Here is a 25,624-nt window from a genome sequence, read left to right as displayed (position 1 = left end):
CGCATTCACATGTGTCATAGGAGTTTATTGATGACAAAATTTGTATGGCGTGTCATAATTGTGCATGTAAAATTTTCTATAGAAAAACGCTTTTAATCCACCTAACAGTGTGATGGGACATTTCTTATAACTCTTATCACTCTCTTCGGATATTACATCGTTTGAGAACATTTAGAACTTGATGCTTCGCGATGTTTTTGATAACACATACTACATGGGATAGATCTCAAACCAAATCAATGGGAAAGCGAAAAAATGGCCCATAAACTAGACATACAAACGAATTATTGCTAATGCTCTGTTAATAAAATATCTAAATTCTTCAATCAATGCATTGTAGTGGGAAAACTGAATTTTCCTAAAGGGATTATATATTGTACTGTGCCAAAAAAATCGATTTTTTTTTTAATCGACTTGAGGTTTATACTTTACTCAAATTTCCAACGTGACTGAGAACTAAGAAATCAACACTTTTTCTTGAGAAAAGCGATACTAGCATTGACACCATTCAAAGAAAATCAACAGTGAATATTTCCAGACTTGGTTTTATTTCCTTTTTAAGAACTATTGTGTTTTTTACATCCTAGATTGCATGATTCAGTGATCGAAACCTTTATGAAGTATTTAAAATTATTAAATTAAAATTTGTGTTTGCTATTGAAATTGACAAAATGATAGTATCGCCCCTTTGACGATTGTTTACTTTTTCGGTCCCACTTATCAGCATTGAAGTATCGCCCTTACGTTTTTTTACAATACCAATTTTACAATTGGTGGGGGTTTGGTGAAAATCGATCTTACTGTCCAAACGGCATAATTCCGAAACCGTAATTTTTGAAGTTTTAAAATTATGCAGAATTAATTTTTCAGACAATAGTAACAGAGTTCGTGCCTTTAGCGAATTTGTTGAGACTTTATTGTAGTCATGAATATTAACCTGAGAAAATTCACCATAAATACTTCTTGGACGATATACCGTCAAAATTATTTTATCAAATGATGCGCTGTTTAATGTTTGTAAAACTCATCGAAGATACTAAACCTCCGAAATTGGCGGTTTCAAAATGATGCTATCTTGACCTTAAATTACTGTTTTTGAATATTTTACCTATACATATAATTGGTCATACAACAAAAATCAAATGCTCATCAAAATCGATCAGAACCTGCTAGAGTCGAATGGAAAGCGTCATTTTTCATAAATTTCTCTCTACATTCGGAAATTGTTATCCTCGTTATTAATCATATTACGTTTTCGTCTCAACTCGACGCATTCCCAAAATAAAAACCTGTTTTAATCCACCTAATGGTGCAATTGTGCTTGTCTCATTTGTCCAGACTACGATTCCATGGCTGGTTATGTTCAATACAATGGTGGAAATGAATATTACATGTTCAGCACGATTTGCACATACATACAACGGATCGACAGCCACGATCTTGAGATACTATGTGATACTGAAACATCGCTTGAAACCAGCGGCGGATCAAGGAGAAAGATCCGGGAGATCCAGGTCCTGCCGAAAATTTTCAACTTGTTAAGAAATTTTAAACTAGTTTTAATTTTAAAGTAGCAACCCTTCACTGCATACTCCCTCCGGGCCGGTATGATTGACGATTTTTAGAGTGATTGCATAACCTTTCTATATGAGAAAGGCAAAAATGTACCAAAGTCCAAAAAATCAATTTTTGTCAAACAGCTCAATGTTTCATGCATTTTAAAGTCATTTGGCATCAAAAATACAAATTTGATTTTGAAAATTTTTCATTTCAGTTTATATGGAAATTTGCTGTGTGATTGCACTCTTCAACTCGTAACTCCGGAACCGGAAGTCCCATCAATTAAAAAATCAATAGCTGCCGATGGGAAGGTTGTAGCTTTCATTTGAGACTAACTTTGTGCAAATCGGTCCAGCCATCTCTGAGAAACAGAGGTCACATTTTTTCCACATACACACATACATACACACACAGACATTTTCCGATCTCGACGAACTCAGTCGATTTGCATATGACACTCGGCTCTCCGTGTCGGGATTAGATTGACGAATTTTAGAGTGAATGAGAAAGGCAAAAACATTTTTAGCAAATGTTGAAAGTTATGCATCTTTTTGGTGAGCAGTTCTATATTTCATAGACGTTAAATCAATTTTAACTTCGCTTCCTATTAAATAAAGACCCTAATTACAGTACATCTCTACAAAAACGAGCTCAATTTTTAAAATAAATCTGAGGATTATGATTGATTACAGAACTCTGGAATTTTTTTTTTAAATCTGAGGATTATGATTGATTACAGAACTCTGGAATTTTCTATTGGAATGTTTTCAGGCAGGAATTTGATATTGATGCAATTAGACAACTGTGAAATCAAGACCAATAGATCAGTTACATATCAGGATCACATTCCGACAATTTATCAAAAGTCCTCATGATGTTTACAACAACAGGTTATCAATCTACGGATCAGATAATTGTTATTGTAAAATTGAATTAAATCAGTCTGCAGCAATAAATTTTCAACTTCAATCCAATATTTTTTTTGGGTGTGGTGGAGGGGGGGGGGGGGGGGTTGTATGGTGTTAAACCCCAAAACCTTCTCTTGGCTACGCCGTTGCTTGGAGTTATTTATTTCGCTCTTCATTTTCCGATATGTTTCAGATCGATCCGATGGTCATAAGTTAGAAAAATTGCAGTCAGAAGGTTCGCACAAATGAACATTTTTGCACTGATAAGTTATCAAGTTCCTTCCAGACAACTTGGAAGTGTTCGGTGATTATTTCTAGCGGTTGTAGATAGAAAAATGAAATACAAAATTCGTTTTATCGTAATAATGTTTGGCTTATTTCAATGGATTATTACTATATTGAACAATAAATAGGCGACAAAAGGTAATCCACAAACAACAATCCATAACTTTTAAAGTATTCAAAATAGATATTTAAAGTCTTCAGTAAAGTTATTCGCAAAAGTAAGAGCTACAAATTTGCTGAAGACATCATTTCGATATAATCACTTCCAAGAAAATTTGTGAAAATATCTCACTCATAGGGGGATTAATCAGCAAAAGCACAATACCAAAAGAAAGGGCATATTACCTCCATTAAATTCTCCGAAGATACTATTTACCTAAAATTAGCCGTTTTGGCGGTAATAATAGATTACATGTTTTTGGTCATATTTCTGGCAATTGGAAATGATAAAAATCTTTCGTCCGCATTTAATTATAAATATCTCTTTTGATAATAGTCCGATTTCAACAATCTATAGCTTGTTCGAAAGGTATTCGTTAAAGCTGTCTAAAAACATATAAATTGTTAATCTATATAGTCAGTTTCGGCAGATATTTTGAAAAAATTGCAAAAAACGCCATTTTTACGCATTCAAACATTCATATCTTGGAAACTAAACATCAGAATTAAAAACAAATTAATAGCGTTCATACTGTTTTTTAGTTCTTTCATTTAAAATTGATTTGGATAAGATCGGTTCAGCCATTGCTGAGAAACACGAATGAGAATTTGTCCGTTACATACACACACACAGACACACACACACAGACATTGTCCCAAATCGTCGAGCTGAGTCGATTGGTATATAAGACTCGGCCCTCCGGGCCTCGGAAAAAATCTTGAAAGTTTGAGCGAATTCTATACATTTCTTTTATAAGAAATGTAAAAAATCATCAATTATTAACTTTTATTCATATTTTTGACTTCATTTGTTCTATAAACAATTGGTGTGATGCATTTTGAAGGAAATGAGTCAGGGAATGTAGAAAAAAATAGTTATTTTTGGTTACAGTGTTGCCAAATATGCTATATTTCCAGTTTAAAACCTAAACTGCATTTTTCTCAAGATTCGTGTGTGTTTGTTTGGAAACTGATTATGCCATCGTGTTTTTCAGACAGTTTTACACATAAAAGCATCTTATATATCAAGATAACTTAAATCAATCTCCAGACACAGTAATTTGAAGCAAAAATTTAAAAATTTCTCAACAATTTCCTCGCTATATCTCAGTAACCAAACAGAATGGCAAAATTCTGAAAACGCCACTTTGTAGAGATTTTTTAGACAAGTATTGTGGCATATCTAACTCAGTTTACCCCAAAAAGGCGTTTGTCATAAGATAGCACAACAGCGCCGAATAGTCCTTCTCGGTTTGGTTCATTATCCAGTATCTCCTTGTTTGATGGAAGAAGGTCGTGCTTTATACAAAGGTCGTGGAGTTCTGTGTCGAGGTTTACTTGAGCTATCTCTTCTCCCTCTGCCTTGATCTTTCGGGACCACTGGAGGCGACTACATCGGGGAAGGGTTGTGCTCATGCACTTACAACACTGTCACTAGCCTTAACTGCTAGTTCACACATTTCCTTCTCACGCGTAACTCTGCTGCTTGCACATCGTTTGCTCACGTCTCTAGCAGATGTCGTCCGTTCGATGTACTCGCTTAGACGGGGACAGTATCTTCACGGCAATTCGATGGCATCTCATCGCGCTGCTTGGGGCCGGCCAGCTACTGCTCCAGCACATTCGTCATTGCAGCACGATGTCCGCTATTATTCTGGCTATCCTTTCACCAGTAGCCAAACCGGTAGGGGTCGGTCTTACGATTCTGGGTGGAATGTGACTTCCGGTACTCTGGCGCCCCGACGATCCGAATCAGTAGTATGGTCCCCGGCGACGGGCCTACCGTTTGGGTGCCGAGGTCAGTACGGCGATTCCGGAGGCGCCTGGCATCCGGTTTGCTGTCGCTCCGGCTACCCGAACCCGGTGTTACGTCACATACTACGATGAATCTAATCTACTTCGACGAAGAGTTCCCTGCAACGTGTTCCGGAATTTCTTCAAAATCATATTTGTTGTCGACGCTCGGCTGTGTGTGGCATATCTGTGCTGAGACTAGACAGGATTTTTGTTCAATATTGCTGCCACGGTCGGTCCATGTTTCTGTCGTTTTCTTATTTTCTGTGGAGGTATCGCTGGTGTTCCTCCAGTGTTTACGAAGCTGTATGTTACAAATGTCTTGAAATCCGTTATGATGTTGAAACAGGCCTTGTTAAGAATTTTCGGAGTTAAGTCAGACCGAACCAAGTGACGATATATTGATTTCGAGAAAAAAACGACTTTAAAGTTTGAATCGCAGCATCCATTATAATTGGAAATTAATTTTTGCCATCATTCTTGTTTATTGTTACATAGTTCAAATCTGGCAAAAGTCAAATGTAGCTGAAGAAATTCTTTATCCAGTGCTATCATTATGTCATTTTTTGATGTTTTGAGACTTAGTCCGCTCTGACTTAACACCGACCAATTCTGCGCAAAATTTTAATTTTATTGGTTTTGTGGAAACTCAGAAAAAGAATCAAGCTTAAGGTGTCGGTTTAAACCATTCTCCCCCTAGCGGTATTAAAACTCTAATTGTAGAGGTAGGTAGGAAGGAATAGGTTTTTCGACCCGTACCCACGAACAGCATTGAAAATGCATGAGAAGAAATGTCTTTAAGTATCAAAGGTAACGGGTGTTATTTCTCCGGATTACAATCGGACGTAAAAGGAATCGTCTCACGCAAAGTTTGCGATGCTAAAGTTTGCAGTCGTATCTCTATTTTATTATGTTCCACATACACAGAGATCTGAATTCCACCGCTGTTACTCTTAACCATCTGTTTTTGGTTTTCTTGCAAAATGAAAATTTCTGCTTGGCCTAACATGCTGAACGATATCAGTACTGCATATCTTAGGTGATGGAGCTGGATGAAGGCAATTTCAGTAAGCTTTCATTAAGTAAATGCTCCGCCTTTGCGAATACTCGGACGAATATCACATAATTTAAGTTACTCGGTTTATCAAGTTTACCTTTAACGGCATCTACTTTTTAAATGACCGACTTGAATAACTTTTCAAATAACCCATAAAATTGTCGACAGCAAGATTTTTCACTTGTTGCTCAACATTTGGTAAGGTTTTCTTAGTCAAGTAATTAATATGCGGGAAAGGCTTAATTGCACAATCAAGTGGATTGCATTAGTTATTTATTTATTCATTTATTAATTTATTAGACAATTTACATTTAGGATGATATAGCAAAAACCAACACGTAAAGCTCTGAATCATAACGACGTTTTATAATGAGTGCTACTTTGTGCAGTCCTCTTTTCTTATAAAACTTGATCAATATTTATCAGATGGTACCACCTACGAAGCAGTCGAAGATGACTACAAAACTCTCTACTCGGTCGAAAAACGGAACACCGGGCGGCATTTGGGCTGCAGGCGCAGGACCGGCTCGGCTCATTCCATTTTGCCCTGTTTCGGTGGTCCTGGGTCTGATTCATGACAGCATCCCTGGCGTTCTGAAATGTTTGTTCTGTTCATCCATCATTACGCGGACGCGGGGCATTATTATATTCTCCATCATCATATAGTTATTAACATTTTTTATGTTCTCAACCTTTCAAGACATAATTTGCCTCTCTTTTGGACCTCGCTGCTGAGCCTAACGATGCGGCAAGCAGACATATCTGAGATCACAGGACGGACCGCAAGCTGAGCCTGCCCGGGTCATACACTGTCGAAGATTAGAAGAAACTGTTTGTTTGACTAAGCGTTCTTTCGACAGCAGACCGGCCATCGAAGTTGATTCGGATCGACCGAAGGGGAATGGGTAGAGAGAAACTGCTACTGCATCTGACCTGTGGGGGCTGACTCGAAGGGTATTTCATTGTTGCCAACCGGATCTCAAACAAAACCACCCTGTTTTCTGATTCATTGGATTGGTGTTCATGGAGAAACATTCGATGCGAAACGGTTTGCGAAAGCTAGTAGTTTTTATATTTGTTGGTTTATATTTTCCTTAGGTCTTCATTTTGTTGAATTCCCATTGATAAATGTGATGAACATTTCTTTTAAGATTGAATGTCAAGTCATTCTAAATGTGCCATAAGTCTGGATTACTCGATCAACGGTCTAAGGGATCATTAATAAATTACGTAACGCTTTTAGGGGGGGGGGAGGGGGTTCGACAAGTTGTTACATATTGTGACATAGGGGGGAGGGGGAGTAAGCTAGATTGTTACGTAACATGTTTTCACCGAAGAAAAAAAAATTCAAGGAATTTGTTACGTAATAAGGGAGGGGGATAAAGAAATTTGTGACAATTTGTTACATGGGGGGAGGGGGGAGTCAATTTTGGGCAATTTTTGCGTTACGTAATTTTGGTCCCTAAATAAAAAACATAAGAATGCCACAAACCGGACATACCATACGTCAACAACAGCAGAAACATATCATCCGGTGAGCAACAGGTACGTAACCATCTCTCCGAGGAACCTGTTGCCTGTATCGACTAAAAAATACGAATTCCATCAGTTCGTCACGGAATTCCGTCTTATAACACCAATAATACAGTGTCGATCTCCATATTTAATCCCATAAATTCAACAAGAAGCTATTCAATACAGCGCTAATCCTCCAAACGTCCTCGACATAATTCGGCGTGGAAAGTTTGAAGCGACACTCATCTGTGCTGGACCTCCAAGAAGTCAATCAAGCCTGGTCAGCTTCAAGTTCCGCCATAAAGCTTCCAAATCTGTTAGCAAATTAACATTTTGACACTTCCCCGCAACTGTTCCCACCCTTGAGCCTCAGAGGTCGGCTTAGCTCGATGTTCAAATGACGCGAGGACGGGACGAGATTCACTGAGCTTTTATCCGCAAGCAAAGCTTATGTATATGATAATATGACATTTTTATAGTACCAATCACAAAGACGAACCCGCTCTGTCGTAAAAATATAAAAATATTATTGAAAAAAACATACCATCGAAACCCATCATGTGCCAAAGAGGATAGTCCGCCAGGAAAGGGGACAATCATCCACTTGTCAGTTGATGTGTTATCGCATTAATTCAAAACCTATTCAACCGCGGTTTTAAGCATATGGAAATTGACCGCTCGGCGCGAAATATGTGCCCGCTTTGTGCGGTCCTCGTTAAATACCTCGATCTGTGTGTGAGTGTTCAGGTTATTTATCTAATGTTTCGACATATGCCCTTTGCAGTTGTTATGACAACTTTACTGCAACTTATCAAATAATAGTGCAAATTTTCAACAAAGTTTTCAAATTGTTCTCTGATTAAGTCAATGTGTTTCTGTTTCCTTCCATTACCGAAAAAGAAGGAAACCGAATAAAGCCATTTCAAGTAACAATTTCAGTTTTGTTAAATTCTATTTGCGTTTTTTCAGAATTTCTGTCGTTTGGTTTATTTTATAAAATGCTGAATGCTGAAATCATGATTCACTTTATAAAATTAGAGAGAATATATCATAAAATAAGTCAGGATTATGTGCCATTTCCAGGTACACACTAAAGTATTGTTCGAAAGTCGAACTGAAAAAGAAATCCAATGTAAACCCCAAAGAGGTGCAAAACTAATGCCGTGACTTCTAGAGCGTTAAAATCTTAATTTGCTTTATAAACTAGATAAGAAAATATTGTTCCGAAGTCAAACTTAAAAATAATGGGAAAGTAAACGCTTTTGGTTTTGGGCGCAAGACTGAGACTCCGTCAAGGGCTCTAGACGACTATGCTACGGCTCTGATTGCATTCCATATTATACCAGTTTTTAATCATTTTCACATCATTGCTTTTTATGGTATTTGAATCGTAAACATAATCAAATAAATATGTTCGTCTTCATAAAGTTGGAGATTTTTCTAATCTGACAAAAAACGAATGATCTTGTGATTAAAGCCTCTATAATCGAAATGGTGAGTTGAACGAAAGCAATTTTGTGAAAAACATCACCCTAGAGACAGGACTCGAACGTACAACCCTTGGGACCCCAGCCCAATACACAAACCCCTATGCCATCCCAGGGCTCTTGTGACGTCCCGGAAAGAACACATGATTATTCCATTGGCGACAGTGATCATAGCCTGTCTCTAAACGAGATCACAAAACTGCAGCTACCACCCAATGCCATTTGATCTATTCTATTTCCCCGCTAGATACCAAGGCCGGAGTTTTTTATTATCGTCTGATGTCTAAGTGTTTTAGTTCATTACTTTTCGAAATTTGGTGTGTGACAGGACTAAATGAAAACTGTCGATTCCTGGTCCCTTACCCGGTTAATAGAGGTATGACGGAAACGAACCTGCCGTTCGAATTAAACAAATAATTCTTTTTTTTGTGTTTTGACGTATGTGCCAATAGAGGGTAATGAACCAAACAACTCAGACACCAGACGATAATAAAAACCCCGGCCTTGGTATATAGCGGGGAAATTAAATAAATCAAATGTGTTGTGTGTGATTTCGCTTTAGAGGCAGTGGCAACTGTCGCCAATGCGTTCTTCCGAATTCCAAATTTAACGATATCAAATCTACCTTCATTCTGTTGCTGGGGGGTTTTCCTCGATCAACGCTGTAAAATTAATAATAAATGTTTGAAGAATAATAGATATTTGGTTGAAAAAATAAAAAAAAATCATGGCAAAGGCAAAATGCCCACTAATTTTTCGTATTCTGAGTAAGATCGCAAAAGTTTCGCATTATTTGTGAGAATTTCTTACTGCAAGAATTGTGTGATGGAGCATTGAGCAGAAATGTTTAAAAAAAGAAGAGGATTGGGGATCCCAAAACTCCAACTTCCTGTATATTTTCCAGAAACTAGCATATTTCCTTTTAACCATGTTTAAATTAAGAAAGGGTATAATAACCTATAATTTTCCGAGAGCTAATTTGAAAGTCATATTTTACCATCCAGGGTATCCTTCCAAAATATTTTCTTGTGTTCTTCAGCGAAAAATAATTGACACGGGTGTTTCGTTATGGATGAATGTGATTTTTGCCATTCTCAAATAGAAAAGTTGGGCAATCGCTCAGGGAACGGGTTTGGGCAGCCACCCGACCCGCTAAAATAACTTTTCTTGCACGGAACGTGATTCATCTCCGGTGCTACCGTACGGTATTACTTCTGGGAGTGATTTTTTATGTGTACAGCAATACAACTACTTAGTAGTTAGTTCTTTTAGTAGGGTTACAGCATACCTCCTCGACTCACTACCAGTTTTCTACCATCCACACAACGTGATATTTTCTGTATGGCAGTAGGAAAGCTAGCTGTGGGTCGATAATTAGCGCTCTTCACCTACGAGGACAATCTGGGAGGCAAACAAGTCGGGAACACCCTTCGGGTCCCATGTGCCATTTAGTATCACTTCCTCGTTAAGCTCCCGAAACTACTAAGTCTCAGCCTACTCCGACGGAGAGTTCCCCTGCGAGAGAAGTTCTCGTACCATGTAGTACCACTTCTTTGATGAGCCATTCAGCTTCCAACTTGTTCGCGAGCTATTCGATCTAGTCTCTTACGAAGGACCTAGCCTACTCTGACGGAGAGTTCCACGGCGAGAGATGTTCTCCCGAAACCGAGCCATCCATTGGTTTTTTAATAGTAAGGTTTAAAAAACTTCAAAAGGCTGGCTTGTAGTGTATTGGTATATTGGCACGGTGTGGAACTAACGACTCACGTTCGTTCCCAACCACTAAAAACACTCATTACTTTTTTTATTGCCCTTCTTCTCTGCGGAACTACATCAAGAAATTAATTCGAGAGGGGGGGGGCTCTTTGTGCTTTCGTTGCACCTCTTTCTTCTGGTCTATCTCGGAGCCTCCCTTGATCCATGAAATGGCTCGACCTTTGAGCTTTTATATAACTCCCCACTCTTCTCTTGCTTCTTGTCTCCATCTATTACTTCGCCATTTAGCTTTCATTCCAGTGAGCCGCTTAGATGCTGATTCCATGAGCCATTTAGCTCCTGTTTCCGTGAGTCATTCATTTCTTGGCTTTTTCACGATCTACTCGGATAGTCCCCGGCGGTGAACAAACCCTGCTCCGACTGAGAGTTTCCCGACGGAGAAATTTCTCCCGAAACCGATATTCGCTTTCTTGAGACATTAGCTAACAGTTTTATTCAGATCTACTCGGATATTATCCGGCGGTGAAACTGCCCTATTTCGACTGAGAGTTCCCCGGCAGCAAAATTTCTCTCGGTACCGAAGTTTGTGTTGTGAGCCGATTAGATTCCAGGCAAATTAGAATCTATCCTACTGTGAATTTCTAGACGACGGATTTATCCCGATCCCATTTGGTTCTCCGTTTCGTCTCGATCTACTCAATCTAGTCTACGGCGGCGGACCTAACCTACTCAATGGGCCAGACAGTAGATGCAGGCCTCTGTCCCGCGTTTTTGGGTGGAGCGTAACTTCCGGTCCACTGGAGCCCCAACGACCCAATAGTAGCTGTTCGAGGCGGTCAAGTCGATCTAGTCCCCAGCGACAGATCAAGCTTGAGCACGAGCTATCCGGTAGGGTGTCGAGATTGGCCCAACCGTTCCGGTTTTCCGGCGGCTGATTTTTTTCCAAACCCGCTTTATTGTTCCACGGCGGCCTTTTAGTTGGCGGGGCTGCTTCGTTGCTCCAGTCGCCACGTTCTCTGTAGCTTGGAGAGTATACTCGATACTACTCTGTTAACCCCATCCCAGATATGATCGTCGCGACACATCTCTCTTCGACGATATTGTCAACTGTCACACCAGGCATACCCCTTCGAACTTCTTCGAATCTCGAAGATCACGTGTTCCGGTGTTTCTTGCATGTTGACACACTCAGGATAAAGGGGCGACGAAGTATGTCTAAATCGATGCAAGTGCTTCCGGAAGCATCCGTGCCAGGATAAAACTGTGTCAAATGTTAGTTCATCTCTCCATTTTCTTTAAGCTATTTGAGCCTTGATTTCCACTGCGACCATTTAAAGAAATATTGTTGTGGTTCATCTCTCCATGCTTTCTATGCACCCACACCGACACATTTGGGATGAGTCGGTGAGTCCATCTTCCTTTTTCCGCATTGTCCCACTCTTGTTGCCACTTGCACTACGAGTCAGCTCTGACCAGTTTCTTTCCATTTCGTGTAATCCTCCGCTGGTAGAATTCCACGCCCTCACCCAGAGTGATGCACATGAGAATCATCCCGGCAATTACGCATACCGCCTCCGACGATATCGTTCTGAACGCGCTCGCTACCCGAACAGTCATTAGGCGAAACATGCTTATCAACTTCGACCGGTTCCGCTTAGAGTTCAGTGCAGTTCGCTATACCTCAGTATACCTCAGTATTGAGGACGAGACACTCGCCAGGAAACGTCTCGTTCTGCATCTTACTCCTCCGTTATTCGGCATAATCCTTGCCAATACGTTAGTTATCCTCGAAGCCTTCTCGCACACTTAGTTGACATGGCTGTAGTAGTTTAATCGTTTGTCGACCATCACACCCAGGTGCCTCAGCGCACGCATCGATGGAATTGAGTGTCCGCCGACGCTGATCACGACACGCTGGTTTTTTCACTTGTTGACTAGCAGTATGGAGCCCTGAGACACTCCTGCCGTGACTCCAATCGACCCATATTTGTCTCGTAGACCAGTACTTCTCAGAAACTTGCACAAATAATCCGGGACCCGCATTCCATGAAACGCTACGGCGATAGCCACCCAGCTGGCGCTGTTGAACGCGTTCTCCACGTCGATCGTAACCGCAGCAGCGATTACCTCTTCTCCTTTACTTCAATGATTTTTCTGCACTCGTGAAGACTGTGTGAATGTCGCCCACCATCGAGATTTATGTCCGGAATCCGAACTGCTTAAGCGAATTTCCGTTGTCACTTTCAGCGTAGTTCATCAGCCTGTTGAGGATTACCTTTAGCAGAAGTTTACCTAGAGTATTCAGCATGCATATAGGCCGATACGAAGCTGTATCTCCTGGTGGCTTCCCTGGCTTTGGCAGCAACATCAGCTTTTGAATATTCCATCTATTCGGGAGGTAGCCTTCGTCCAGGCATTACTGTAGAATTATCCTGAACATGCCCAGAAAAGTCAGGATTGCGGTCATCAGTGCCTCTTTGGGAATGGCGTCCGGACCGGGAGGTTTCTTTGCTTTCTGCTTTTTTGTCACTATAAGAAGCTCGTCGCTGGAGACTCGATTGTCAGCAACATTTACACCGACTGTATCAACGTACGGTGTAGGCGGCTACGGGGTTGGGTCGTGCTTCAGGAAAAGACTTTTCACGACAATTTTTAATTTGTCAGCGCATATTTTAAATAGCCTCCATTTTGGCACGACGACACGGTTAGCGTCTACTTGTCTGCACAGCACCTTATAGCAGGTAGACGTTGTAGTACTACGATATGAATGTAAATAAAATCGAGCGGCCCCTCGAATAACTGGTCCGCTCAGCATGGGTAAAAGCTTCTGTAATTTCTCCCGAAATGTGAATGAGAGTGAGTGGTTGGTTGGAGTTCCTTCGAATGAACTGTCAGATGAGTGGTTGAGCACCCACCGGATCCAGCCGTGGTTGGAGCCGAGTTACTTTTGGCGGGTGGTCGCGACGCAGGCGTCGCCCCGCTTTTGAGATAACCCTTTCTGCGACCTTTAACCGCAGAATAAGCTATAGTGGAGGGGAAACTATTTGTCTCTGGGTTTTGAAAGCCATTCGGCAGCACCCGGGATTTGGTGGTAGAGGATCGAGGTCTTGGGATATTCAAAAGAAATTGAAGCCGTATACAAAAAAAGGCTTCGGGGAAACTTGCGTAATTTCGTGAACGATTGCGTAGTTCCGGTCACGAAGATATGACTCATGCTTTAAACTGAGGACTCCAAAGATCTGATTTTTCACTTTGTTCTGGATCGTGGAAGAGGCAGGAGTGGTTTAGTTTTTTTCTCGCGCCTCGGTGTGGTTTTATAGGTAAAAGATAAAAATCGTGAGATTCTCTATATCAGTTTTGCCAGTAATTAGTTTTCCCTTCCCAGTTCTAACTCGTACAAGTTAAGTGGCTTCCCGCATATCGAAGCAGTGGTTTAGAGTCGGTATTCCCGAATTAAGGTAAGGTGCAAATGGTGGCCAGTGCAGTGCGTGCCCTAATTCCAACTTGCCGTTGGATGCGTGTTTTTCGTGCAGGTTTGAAGCTGCAGCATCCCGTCACACCGATCATCATCCGTCATCAACCGCTTCTGACCCCGCCATCTAGCTACAAAGTTCCCGGTGAACCATCCGGAAGAGCGACGACCGTCAAATTCGCGCTAGCTAGGGAGCAGCGTCGTTGCCAGCATACGTCCAGCTGCTGGGCACCGACTATCGATCAACCCACGTGGGAAACATGTAATGCAGTGATCTCCATCAGGTCAGACTCTGCCAGCAAACGACCGGGCAAATCGTTTGTGGCAACCGGATCAGCATCTCCAGCGGACTGGATTTACGAGCGACCCACGTAAAACCTTGGTAGTGTGAGTACTCATTTCCTTTTTTTGACATGCGCATGATCAATTTTGTTTAAACCCGCAAATGCCGGTTCAGTGAGCTAAGTGACAGCGTTTTCGTGACAAGCTCAAAAAGCCCGTTCGAAACCCGATTATCAAGTTTTTTGTTCGGCGGTTTCATTCACGCCAACACGCCGACTGTATATGCACGCACCGTAAGTTGAGCCACTCATTTTCGGATGAACACCACGTTAGGTAGTTAGATTTTTGATATGCTTTGGGAAGGGCGAGAGACAGAATAGGCAGTGACCATGTTAGTTAGCGCGCTGCGAGGAAATTAGCTAGCAAGTTGAAAGGCCTGGGTTCGAGACCCGAAATGTGAAATAAATATTTTTTGTAAGCGAATTATGAGTTGAAGTGATTAAACCGTTTTTTTTGCAGTAAACTATTTTTTGGTATTTTCTGGTATAGGTAGTTTCACGATTTTCGGTCGTTTCCGTTTTTAGCGAGCAGAGTTGACTCCTTTTTCCTTCGACTCCACCTTTCCTAAATCGGCCACGATTGGGGACCTTTTGTTTGAGTAGATCTTTGCCCGTGATGATAAAAAGCGTTAGAGCTAATTAATTATACCGGTCTGAGGCCTTCTTTGTATACTGTTGTTGATTTCTAGCGAATGTTTTCAGACTGGTAATCAAGGTACCTGAGTCCAGTTGGACCATTCTGGAGCCAGAACTCAGAAACAAATGGTACCCGCCCGTAGGAGGGGTCTCAATAGCTGGGCAAACCGAACAAGGCGAATGGTCTCCTTCGGGAGTGGCACTGAAGCCATCCACTAAATATTGATTTAGGCTCCGGCTCCAACTGTCTCGGGTTACAACGTACTACGCACCATATTGTGTTTGGAAGTGGCCTTTACCGCCAGGAATGTCGCTTTACGTTCGTCCGACTAACGAGTCGGATAGTGCTGCCAGCATTCGATTGTACTGTTCTGGTTTCCACTTTGGGAGAGCATAACGGCAACATGTTAATACGCTTTTGATCCTTGCGAGCACGAAGCCTTCGTGTATGCTATCCACTACCTCTTGAACAGGGAAAACGCCCATCACTTGGATTGCCAAATCTCTTGCTCCGGAATAGCAGACTCGATTTTCACTAACTTAATCTTATATCGGAATTATGGCTGCGGAGTTACGTGCCATTGAAAAAAATGTTGATCCATTGCTTATTTGCGTAAAAATTGCAAAAAGGGACATTTTCATATTGTTGTTCCAAAATTGTACAATATTATATTCCAAAACAGCACAGTATAGCATCTTCCTTCCTGAACTATTAAACAATTTAAAATCGGTTGAAAATGGCAACGTGGTCCTCAGTCTACATCAGCTTCAGATTTAGCAGAGGTTTGCCGCGGCTCATTCCAATTTACACTGTCGCTCAGCAATACTTCGGAAGCGAAAATAATCAGCACACCAGCCACATTTGCCGCTGATGGACCAGAGCCACAATATACCTATGTTTTATTTATAGTATGTACCATTTTCCTTTGATTCGCATGCTACCAATGTTCGTTTGGGCAAAAGCAGCTTTCGTTAACTTGCCTAGTTCACTAAATTCATGTTTATAACAATAAAAAAATTAAATTTTTTCCTGAAATTTTCAGCCCGTTTGACTATGTGCCTGTATCATAAATAACAGACAATTAATTAAACCAAATTTTGAAAACGACCAATTAGAAATATACCGTTTGGCTTGACAATGATGCAACGATTTTCGAGAAAAAATCCAATTTCATCGTTCATTGACGCGCGGGTTCATCGATCAATGACCACCTGTGAATGATAGTCAAAAACCTCAAACCTTCTCAAAGCACTACAATTACAGGAATAGCTCCGGGAATCCGTTCCCCTTCTTATCGATCAATATATCTGGAATGTTAGTTAATTACAGATTAGGCATATAATCAAGATCTCATCCAGTAGATAAAAATCAATTCCGTTGTTTCTCCGGCCTCGTGGGACGTCCAGAAGAGGGGTTAGAAGAGCCGACTGGCAGCCGCACATCGATCCGCTCGTTGGATGACGACATTCGAACCTTGGCAACCAGAGACGATTGAATAGGGAGGCTGTGTGCCCAAGCCATACCACACCTTCAGTTATACCTACACATATACTCAACACCTTCTCCAAACTCGACCAGCTTTTAGCTGTATGGCCGAAGAGTGATAGTCATGCTCGTGTTTGAAGAACGACTTGGAAACGATGTGGAACAATAATGAATGGGAAAGAATTCCAATTCGGGCGTTGCTGCTACTCGATTGAGGAAGGGAAGTGCTGAATAATTTGTTTTATTAAGTTATTAGTAGGTTATGGATTGATCAGAAGTAGAAATGTGTTCCCACTGATGAGAGCAATTCAAACAAGTTGTTATCTTTTGAGCTGCTTCGGTTCCCACGGCGAGGGATATTTGTCTTTGATAGAGCTAATTGTTGCACAATTGTTGGTGTTTTTCCGCTCAATTTATGTTGTTTAGGTAAACTACTTCACTTTTAAAAGTATACATTAGGGCGCCGTTGTGAAGTCTTTGGAGTAAAAAGGAAACTTATTTCTAAAAATAACGGTGTGATCTGTAAGGATCCTCTATAATAAAATGAAACGAGAAGCTGTGTGTAACTATGAGCAAATTAGTTGAAGTTTTCATCTCGCTACTTAGCGTATTGAATCTGTTTTCTGGATTCAAATGGGCATCTGCATAAGAATTAATTAATAAATATCAACAAAGTTGGTCCATACGACATTTTATTGCACGTGGAGTCTAACTTTCGTGGCGGGGCAGCATTTGTCTGCTCACCCACTCCATCTTGAGGATAGTTTACTTTTAAATGTACTATTAATTATTACTTGATAATTACTTCAATAGAACAATTTTTTTGACAAAACTAAACTATGTAAAACTATTTTCTCTTAACCTGTTCAACGTATAAAGTGTTAGTTTGTATTTTTGAAAATATGATTGAAACATAGAAAATTTAGCATATTTGGAATAATCATTTTTGCTGAATATTATAATGAAATTAAAATTTTGTTCACCAATTTTATAATTTCGTAACTAAACATGCCACAAACCAAACATAGTTAGTTAGAAATTTTAAGGAATAAGTATAACTGAAATAATAAAATAAATAAATAAACAGTATCGTCTAATGTGGCTACGCCACATCGCTTTTATTTAAGTGCTGTCCGACGTCTCTTCACTTAGTCGGACCAAAACAAATTCAGTGTGGTTTACTTGCGAGGGGCCGCTGCTTTCGTAGCGAGTCAGCGGCCACTTCGTCCAGTGGATCCTCAGCGGCTCCATGCCGCTTTGCCTCCTTGCCCACGATTATGCGGCTAAACCGAATGAATTGACCTCGCTTCACACACTAGGAAAATGTGGCAACCAAAAAAGGTTGCGAATTTAGCACCAAAAACGCTTTTAATCCACCTAACAGTGTGATGAGACATTTCTTATAACTCTTATCACTCTCTTCGGATATTATATCGTTTGAGAACATTTAGAACTTGATGCTTCGCGATGTTTTTGATAACACATACTACATGGGATAGTGTCAGGACTCAGAGAATCGCTTAAATCAGCATAGGACAACATCAGTGCTACAAATCACAAACCAAATCAATGGGAAAGCGAAAAAATGGCACAAAAAATAGACATACCAACGAATTATTGTTAATGCTCTGTTAATAAAATATCTAAATTGTGGTGGGAAAACTGAATTTTCCTAAAGGGGTTATATATTGTACTGAGTCAAAAAAATCGAAATTTTTTTTTGAATCGATTTGAAGTTTATACTTTACTCAAATTTTTAACGCGACTGAGAACTAAGAAATCAACGCTTTTTCTTAAAAAGGGCGATACTAGCAGTGATACCATTCAAAGAAAATCAACAGTGAATATTTCCAGACTTGGTTTTATTTCCTATTTAAGAACTATTGTGTTTTTTACATCCTAGATTGCATGATTCAGTGATCGAAACCCAAAACTTCATAAAGTATTTGAAATTATTAAATTAAAATTTGTTTTTGCTATTGAAATTGACAAAATGATAGAATCGTCTTTTTGGCGATTGTTTACTTTTTCGGTCCCACCTATCAGCATTGAAGTATCGCCCTTACGTTTTTTTACAATAACTACCGTTCTACACCACCGATTTCGTCCGTGTTTTTTCAATAGCGATCATTGTTACTATTTACAGCTGGTATCAACTTGATAATCCTAAAAAAATACGAAAATAACGGTTTCGCCTCTAAACTGCTAGCAAAAAAAGTATCGCCCTGTTTGTTTGCATGGAGCGTGGAGGGCGAAACTTTAAATAAACAAACAAAAATACAGTTTCGCCCGTTGTATTTTTTGCTGTAGTTTAAGAAAGCAGTATCGTAGAATCCAAATTTTGAGGTTAATTTGTTGTATTTCAAAGCCCTCATTCGCATGTATGAAAAAAGCCTTATGTTTACATTCGTAAGTATCGTTCTTTTCACAAAAAAAGCGTTGAAATGAAATCGCAGCTCCTGATATCACGCTATCTCTGAAGTGCATGCGTGCATAGTTCCAAATTTTACTTCGACATCGACTTTTTCTAAAGGTGACTTCCCAGTAGTATCCTTGATTTGAATTATTATCGCTAATCCTAATACCAAAGAACAAATAAAAACCTCTCGAAAACGAACCGTTAGGGAAAATCATCATCATTACTGAAATTTTCATTTTCACGAATCTTTTCGATAACCTTCCGTCACTTGCGTTAATGCACTGGGTGCACAGTGTTCTGAAAATCTAGCGAAATCGTCTTAGGGCACTAGCGGGTCTAATTCAGAGCTATCTGCGCGGCGAGTTAAATCTGTAAAGAATACTAAAAATTAATTTCTATTCCATAATTTTCAGTTCAGCAATTCGAGAAATCGTGCTCACCGCAAGCCATGAAAAATAGACTACGTTAAGAAGCGATGGTCACTATTTATAAAAAAATCACGGTTAAATAAAAAATAAAAGTATTAAAAAATTTCAAATAGTTTATAATTTTCACAAACTTATTAGTAAAAATTGTTTAATAAGCTTTCGTAATATTGTGTAGGAAAATAGCTGAAAATTTCAGTATTTTCTCTATCTGCAACATATAAACCCTTAAGTATACCAATTAATTGGAATAGGTTCGCCAAATTTTGGAAGAAGCCTATAAAATAACCCCTTGAAAACTACCTAAAAATTGTTGTAGTTCGATGCAATAAAAAAATCTCCAAAAATGAAATGTACCTATTAATGTGAAACACAGTGAATACATACAATAAAGACCCATTTTTATCAGTCTCATGGCGTATTTTAGGCTGACAAAATGGGAACGTTGACTAAATCGGGCAATTTTGTTTCTTTTTAATAAACTGAAGCTGTTAAAATATGCTTCCCGTTCCTTGATGTAGTCTGATAACTATTTCTGATTATGATGAACTTTTTATTTTTGCATATTTCTATCTTCATGATAAGGAAAACATGCTCAAGAAAGGATTTACTCGAATTCAGTCTTGTTCGTCTGCTGGAGCCCATCAAACATATGTTCATATTTGGCTGATAAAATCGGGGTTTCAATGTATTATAATAGATATTCAGCATTCGAAAAAGTTTCTTGTGAACGAGTGTAGAACGACTTTGTTTCTACTTACTTGAAATCAGCGGCGTAGCCAGAAATTCCGTTTGGTGGGGGTTTGGTGAAAATCGATCTTACTGTCCAAACGGCATAATTCCGAAATCGTAATTTTTGAAGTTTTAAAATTATGCAGAATTAATTTTTCAGAAAATAATAACAGAGTTCGTGTCTTTAGCGAATTTGTTGAGACTTTATTGTAGTCATGAATATTAACCTGAGAAAATTCACCATAAGTACTTCCTGGACGATATACCGTCAAAATTATTTTATCAAATGATGCGCTGTTTAATGTTTGTAAAACTCATAGAAGATACTAAACCTCCGAAATTGGCGGTTTCAAAATGATGCTATCTTGACCTTAAATTACTTTTTTAAAACATTTGACCTATACATATAATTGGTCATACAACAAAAATCAAATGCTCATCAAAATCGATCAGGACCTGCTAGAGTCGAATGGAAATCGTCATTTTTCATAAATTTCTCTTTATATTCGGAAAGTGTTATACTCGTTATTAATCATATTACGTTTTCGTCTCAACTCGACGCATTCCCAAAATAAAAACCTGTTTTAATCCACCTAGTGGTGCAATTGTGCTTGTCTCGTTTGTCCAGACTACGATTCCATGGCTGGTTATGTTCAATACAATGTTGGAAATGAATATTACATGTTCAGTACGATTTGCACATACATACAATGGATCGACAGCCACGATCTTGAAATACTATGTCATACTGAAACATTTTAAACTAGTTTTAATTTTAAAGTAGCAACCCCTCACTGCATACTCCCTCCGGTCTGGTATGATTGTCGATTTTTAGAGTGATTGGTTGAAAGTTATGCATTTTTTTGGTGAGCAGTTCTATGTTTCATAGACATTAAATCAATTTTAACTTCGCTTCCTATTAAATAAAGACCCTTATTACAATACATTTCTACAAAAACGAGATCAATTTGAAAATAAATCTGAGGATTATGATTGATTACAGAACTCTGGAATTTTCTATTGGAATGTTTTCAGGCAGGAATTTGATATTGATGCAATTAGACAACTGTGAAATCAAGACCAATAGATCAGTTACATATCAGGACCCCATTCCGACAATTTATCAATAATTGTTTAGATAATTGTTATTGTAATATTGAATTAAATCAGTCTGCATCAATAAATTTTCAACTTCCATCCAATATTTTTTTTGGGTGTTGTGGGGGGGGGGGGGGTGTTGTACGGTGTGTTGTACCCCAAAACCTTCTCTTGGCTACGCCGTTGCTTGGAGTTATTTTTTTCGCTTTTCATTTTCCGATGTTTCAGATCGATCCGATGGTTATAAGTCAGAAAAATTGCAGTGAGAAGATTCGCACAAATGAACATTTTTGTACTGATAAGGTATCAAGTTCCTTCCAGACAACTTGGAAGTGTTCGGTGATTATTTCTAGCGGTTGTAGATAGTAAAATGAAATACAAAAGTCGTTTTATCGAAATAATGTTTAGCTTATTTCAATGGATTATTACTATATTGAACAATAAATGGGCGACAAAGAGTAATCAACAAACAACAAGCCATAACTTTTAAAGTATTCAAAATAGATATTTAAAGTCTTTAGTAAAGTTATTCGCAAAAGTAAGAGCTACAAATTTGCTGAAGACATCATTTCGATATAATCACTTCCAAGAAAATTTGTGAAAATATCTCACTCATAGGGGGATTAATCAGCAAAAGCACAATACTAAACGAAAGCGCATATTACCTCCATTAAATTCTCCGAAGATACTATTGACCTAAAATAAGCCGTTTTGGCGTTAATAATAGATTACATGTTTTTGGTCATATTTCTGGCAATGGGAAATGATAAAAATCTTTCGTTCGCATTTAATGTTAAATATCTCTTTTGATAATAGTCCGATTTCAACAATCTATAGCTTGTTCGAAAGGTATTCGTTAAAGCTGTCTTAAAACATATAAATTGTTAATCTATATAGTCAATTTCGGCAGATAATTGAAAAAAACTGCAAAAAACGCCATTTTTACGCATTCAAACATTCATATCTTGGAAACTAAACATCAGAATCAAAAACAAATTAATAGCGTTCATACTGTTTTTTAGTTCTTTCATTTAAAATTGGTTTGGATAAGATCGGTTCAGCCATTGCTGAGAAACACGAATGAGAATTTGTCCGTTACATACACACACACAGACACACACACACACACACACAGACATTGTCCCAAATCGTCGAGCTGAGTCGATTGGTATATAAGACTCGGCCCTCCGGGCCTCGGAAAAAATCTTGAAAGTTTGAGCGAATTCTATACATTTCTTTTATAAGAAATGTAAAAAGGAGATATATTGCGTTTTTAGCTCTTAGTCGAATCAGAAATGACGATCAATCATCATTTAAAAAACAGCTCATACTATAAAGAAGTAAATATATCATTTAGAATCAAAATTTTGTTCTGTGGTATGAGTTTTGTAAACGATTATCTATAATTTTGAATGTTTCATTTTTGTCTGGCATTTTAATGGTACAATTTATTTTAGGGTCCCACTCACACATTTGTTTGCTACTGTAATTCTCTATAGTAAGTAGATTGGTTCATATAAGTAGGTAATTCCTTTTATTCTTACAACTATTTGTTATGTTCGATTTTTTGTGCCTTCAACCTTTCATGTTTCGACTTTTGTCCCTTCAACTATTTTTCTTTCGGTCTTCTGTACCTTTCGACCTTTTGTTTTTTGACCTTCTGTCATTAGTTTGCGACCGGCCAATGCGTCTGTTCCAGCCAGCGATGCCACATGTTTATATGAAATTTCTGCAGAAGAATAATTAAAATGTTTGTAAATGTCTCTGGATGGTCGTGTAAATCCTAGTTACACTAGAATATTAATTTAAAAATGGATTGAAATTAGAATACTATTAATGAAAGAATCACTCGTAGTCGAATACAGTTATTCTAGTACAATTTTGCTAAACACTATTACTCTTTTAAAAGTCTGTAGATTTCTAACTACGTCTGTAGAAGGCTATTAAAAGTCTGTAAAATTCCGACATGTCTGTAAATCTGGTATCGCTGGTTCCAGCAGTAGATATAGGAAAAGTTTTATGACCTGGAACATCGCTTTTATTTGATGTGATGTCCGGAAAGACAACGGAAACTTCCCTGAGCGCGTAGTAGTGAAAAGGAAGCTTCGATTTTTTATAACTGCTAAGGGGTGGGCGAATTGAGTTTTCAAATAATTTTTTTTATTACTGGCAGTCTGGTGTTATACTACATTCACACTATAAGTTAAAACGTATTTTAACACTATCTTGATGACGTTTTTCTTACTGCCAATTATTAAAACATGTTTTAGTGTAAGCGAAGTATTACAGTTCCCAATAGGGATATTTTTCGTCACAGGATTCAAACTGTCAAAGTCACTTTGAAGATAGTCTTTGGCAATAGATCATGAATATGTTATCACTTGATCAACGTTACCAAATAGCGGAAGAAGTTGTGGTTCAGGCGGAATGGAGTTACGACCTATACAGCGACTGCTTCAATCGAATTGTTCAAGATCGAGTTTATTTCCCATTTTGGTCCAGGCTATTCGTCATTTCATACATTGATTTATCGTATATACTTTGTTTGAAGCACTTTTAGAACTTTGTATGGCGCATATTTTTGCTAAAGTAACAAAGTTATTATCTCGCCTATTTGAAAGGTTATGGACGATTTTTGTTGAAAAATATACCATTTTTAAAAATTATTTTTTTTACAGAAATAAGGCTCCCGCAGTTTTTCACCAAAAACTAGTAAAGTTCCGATCTTTCAAATGAAATTAAAAGATTGAAAATTCATTTGCAATCTTTATTTTATTTTATAATTAATATCAACAGACACAGTGTGGTCCTAATGATAATTTCTTAATCTATTTAAAAAGTCAAATTGTAATCTGCTACGTGGAATGTGAAGATCGAACTCGGATGAAACTCTGTTGAAAGTCCGCTGCAAACCAATGATGGCACCGTTCACTCCATAGTTAGTCCGGCGAAGAGGTAATCGGAGGAATAAATTATTGCGAAGGGCGCGAGGGCGAACGTTCATGTTTATCGCACTGAGAAGCTCGGGGCAGTCAATTCGATCTTGCAAAATATCCGAAATCGTCATAGCACGGAATAGATCCCGTCGCACTTGCAATGTATCGAGTCCAATAAGCAAACCCCGGCTTTCATAACTTGGCAGCTGGTGAGGGTTGCTCCAAGGCAATCGACGAAGGGCAAACCGAACAAATCTGCGCTGTACTGCCTCAATTCGATGGACGCCGTTGAGATAATGAGGGTTCCACACAACTGAACAATATTCCAGAGTTGATCGAACGAGTGAGCAGTAGAGAGATTTCAAGCAGTAAATATCTGAAAAGTGCTTAGATATTCTCATTATGAACCCCAAACAGCGTGATGCCTTTGCGACAATATAGCTGATATGCTGTTTAAACGTCAGTTGTTCATCGAGAAAAACTCCGAGATCTTTGACGCAATTCGCTCTGTCAATTGTGGATTCAGCTAGACAGTAATCGAATCGAATTGGCGTTTTTTTCCTCGAGAACGTAATGACCGTACATTTCTTGGGGTTTAGGGTCATTCGGTTGATCTCGCACCATTCCGCAAAGGTTTCCAGTTGGCGTTGAAGGAAAGCTGCATCATGAGTATTCCGGATTCTATGGTATAACTTGAGGTCGTCGGCGAAAGACAACCGTGGTCCTTCTAAACAAAAGTTAACGTCGTTGAAATACAGAAGAAAAATCAATGGACCGAGATGGCTGCCTTGCGGAATACCAGATGAAGCACAGAACTCTTCGGATACACAATCACCTATCTTGACTGCTAGACGACGATCACTGAGATACGATTGCATCCAACGGAGAATATTAGTACCAAAGCCGAGTCTATCCAATTTTGCCACTGCAATAGCGTGATTTATCTTGTCAAAAGCAGCTGAAAGGTCCGTGTAGATAACGTCAGTTTGAAGGCCGTCCGACATAGCATCTGTAACATATGTTGTGAACGACAGAAGATTCGTAGATGTTGAACGTTTCGGCATAAATCCATGCTGAGTCTCGGAGATATACTGTTTGCAGTGGCTGGAGATGGGTTCCAACACAGCCATTTCAAACAGCTTAGGAACTGCGCTTAGCGTTGTAATACCACGGTAGTTGTCAACTACCTTTTTATCACCTTTTTTGTGAACTGGAAACATGAAGGAGGATTTCCAGAGTACGGGAAATACTCCGGTTGTTAGCGACAATTGAAATAGATGACAAAGAGGTTCAATTAGACCGGCAGAGCATTTTTTTAGAATAATAGTTGGTATACCATCTGGGCCTGCCGAGGTTGAAGCCTTCATTTTCCTAACCGCCAGTTGTACCATATTATTGTCGATATTGATAGAGTTCAAAGACTGGTATGATTGAGGTATATTGAGAGCCGCGCGTGAAGCCTGGGTCGGTGTCAACTTCTCGTTGGAGAAAACACTCGCGAACTTTTCAGAGAATAGTTGGCAGATCTCCTGTAAACTAGAGCTCATACGTCCTCCATAGCTCATCGTTGAAGGCAACCCGGATTCCTTTCTTTGCTC

At 39.1% G+C, this 25,624-nt stretch overlaps 1 protein-coding gene across 2 annotated transcripts in view; it reads right to left on the bottom strand.

The window, feature by feature from the left end:
* The window catches only part of LOC131693210 (BMP-binding endothelial regulator protein), a 277,957-nt gene that overhangs the window by 64,049 nt on the left and 188,284 nt on the right, over positions 1-25,624 (bottom strand). The gene's annotated exons all lie outside the window — the stretch shown is intronic.

Source organism: Topomyia yanbarensis, chromosome 3 (assembly GCF_030247195.1).
Source record: "Topomyia yanbarensis strain Yona2022 chromosome 3, ASM3024719v1, whole genome shotgun sequence".
In the NCBI taxonomy this organism is placed as follows: Eukaryota; Metazoa; Arthropoda; class Insecta; order Diptera; family Culicidae; genus Topomyia; species Topomyia yanbarensis.
The sequence above is the reverse complement of the archived record's forward strand: the minus strand, read 5'-3'. Positions and strand labels throughout refer to the sequence as shown.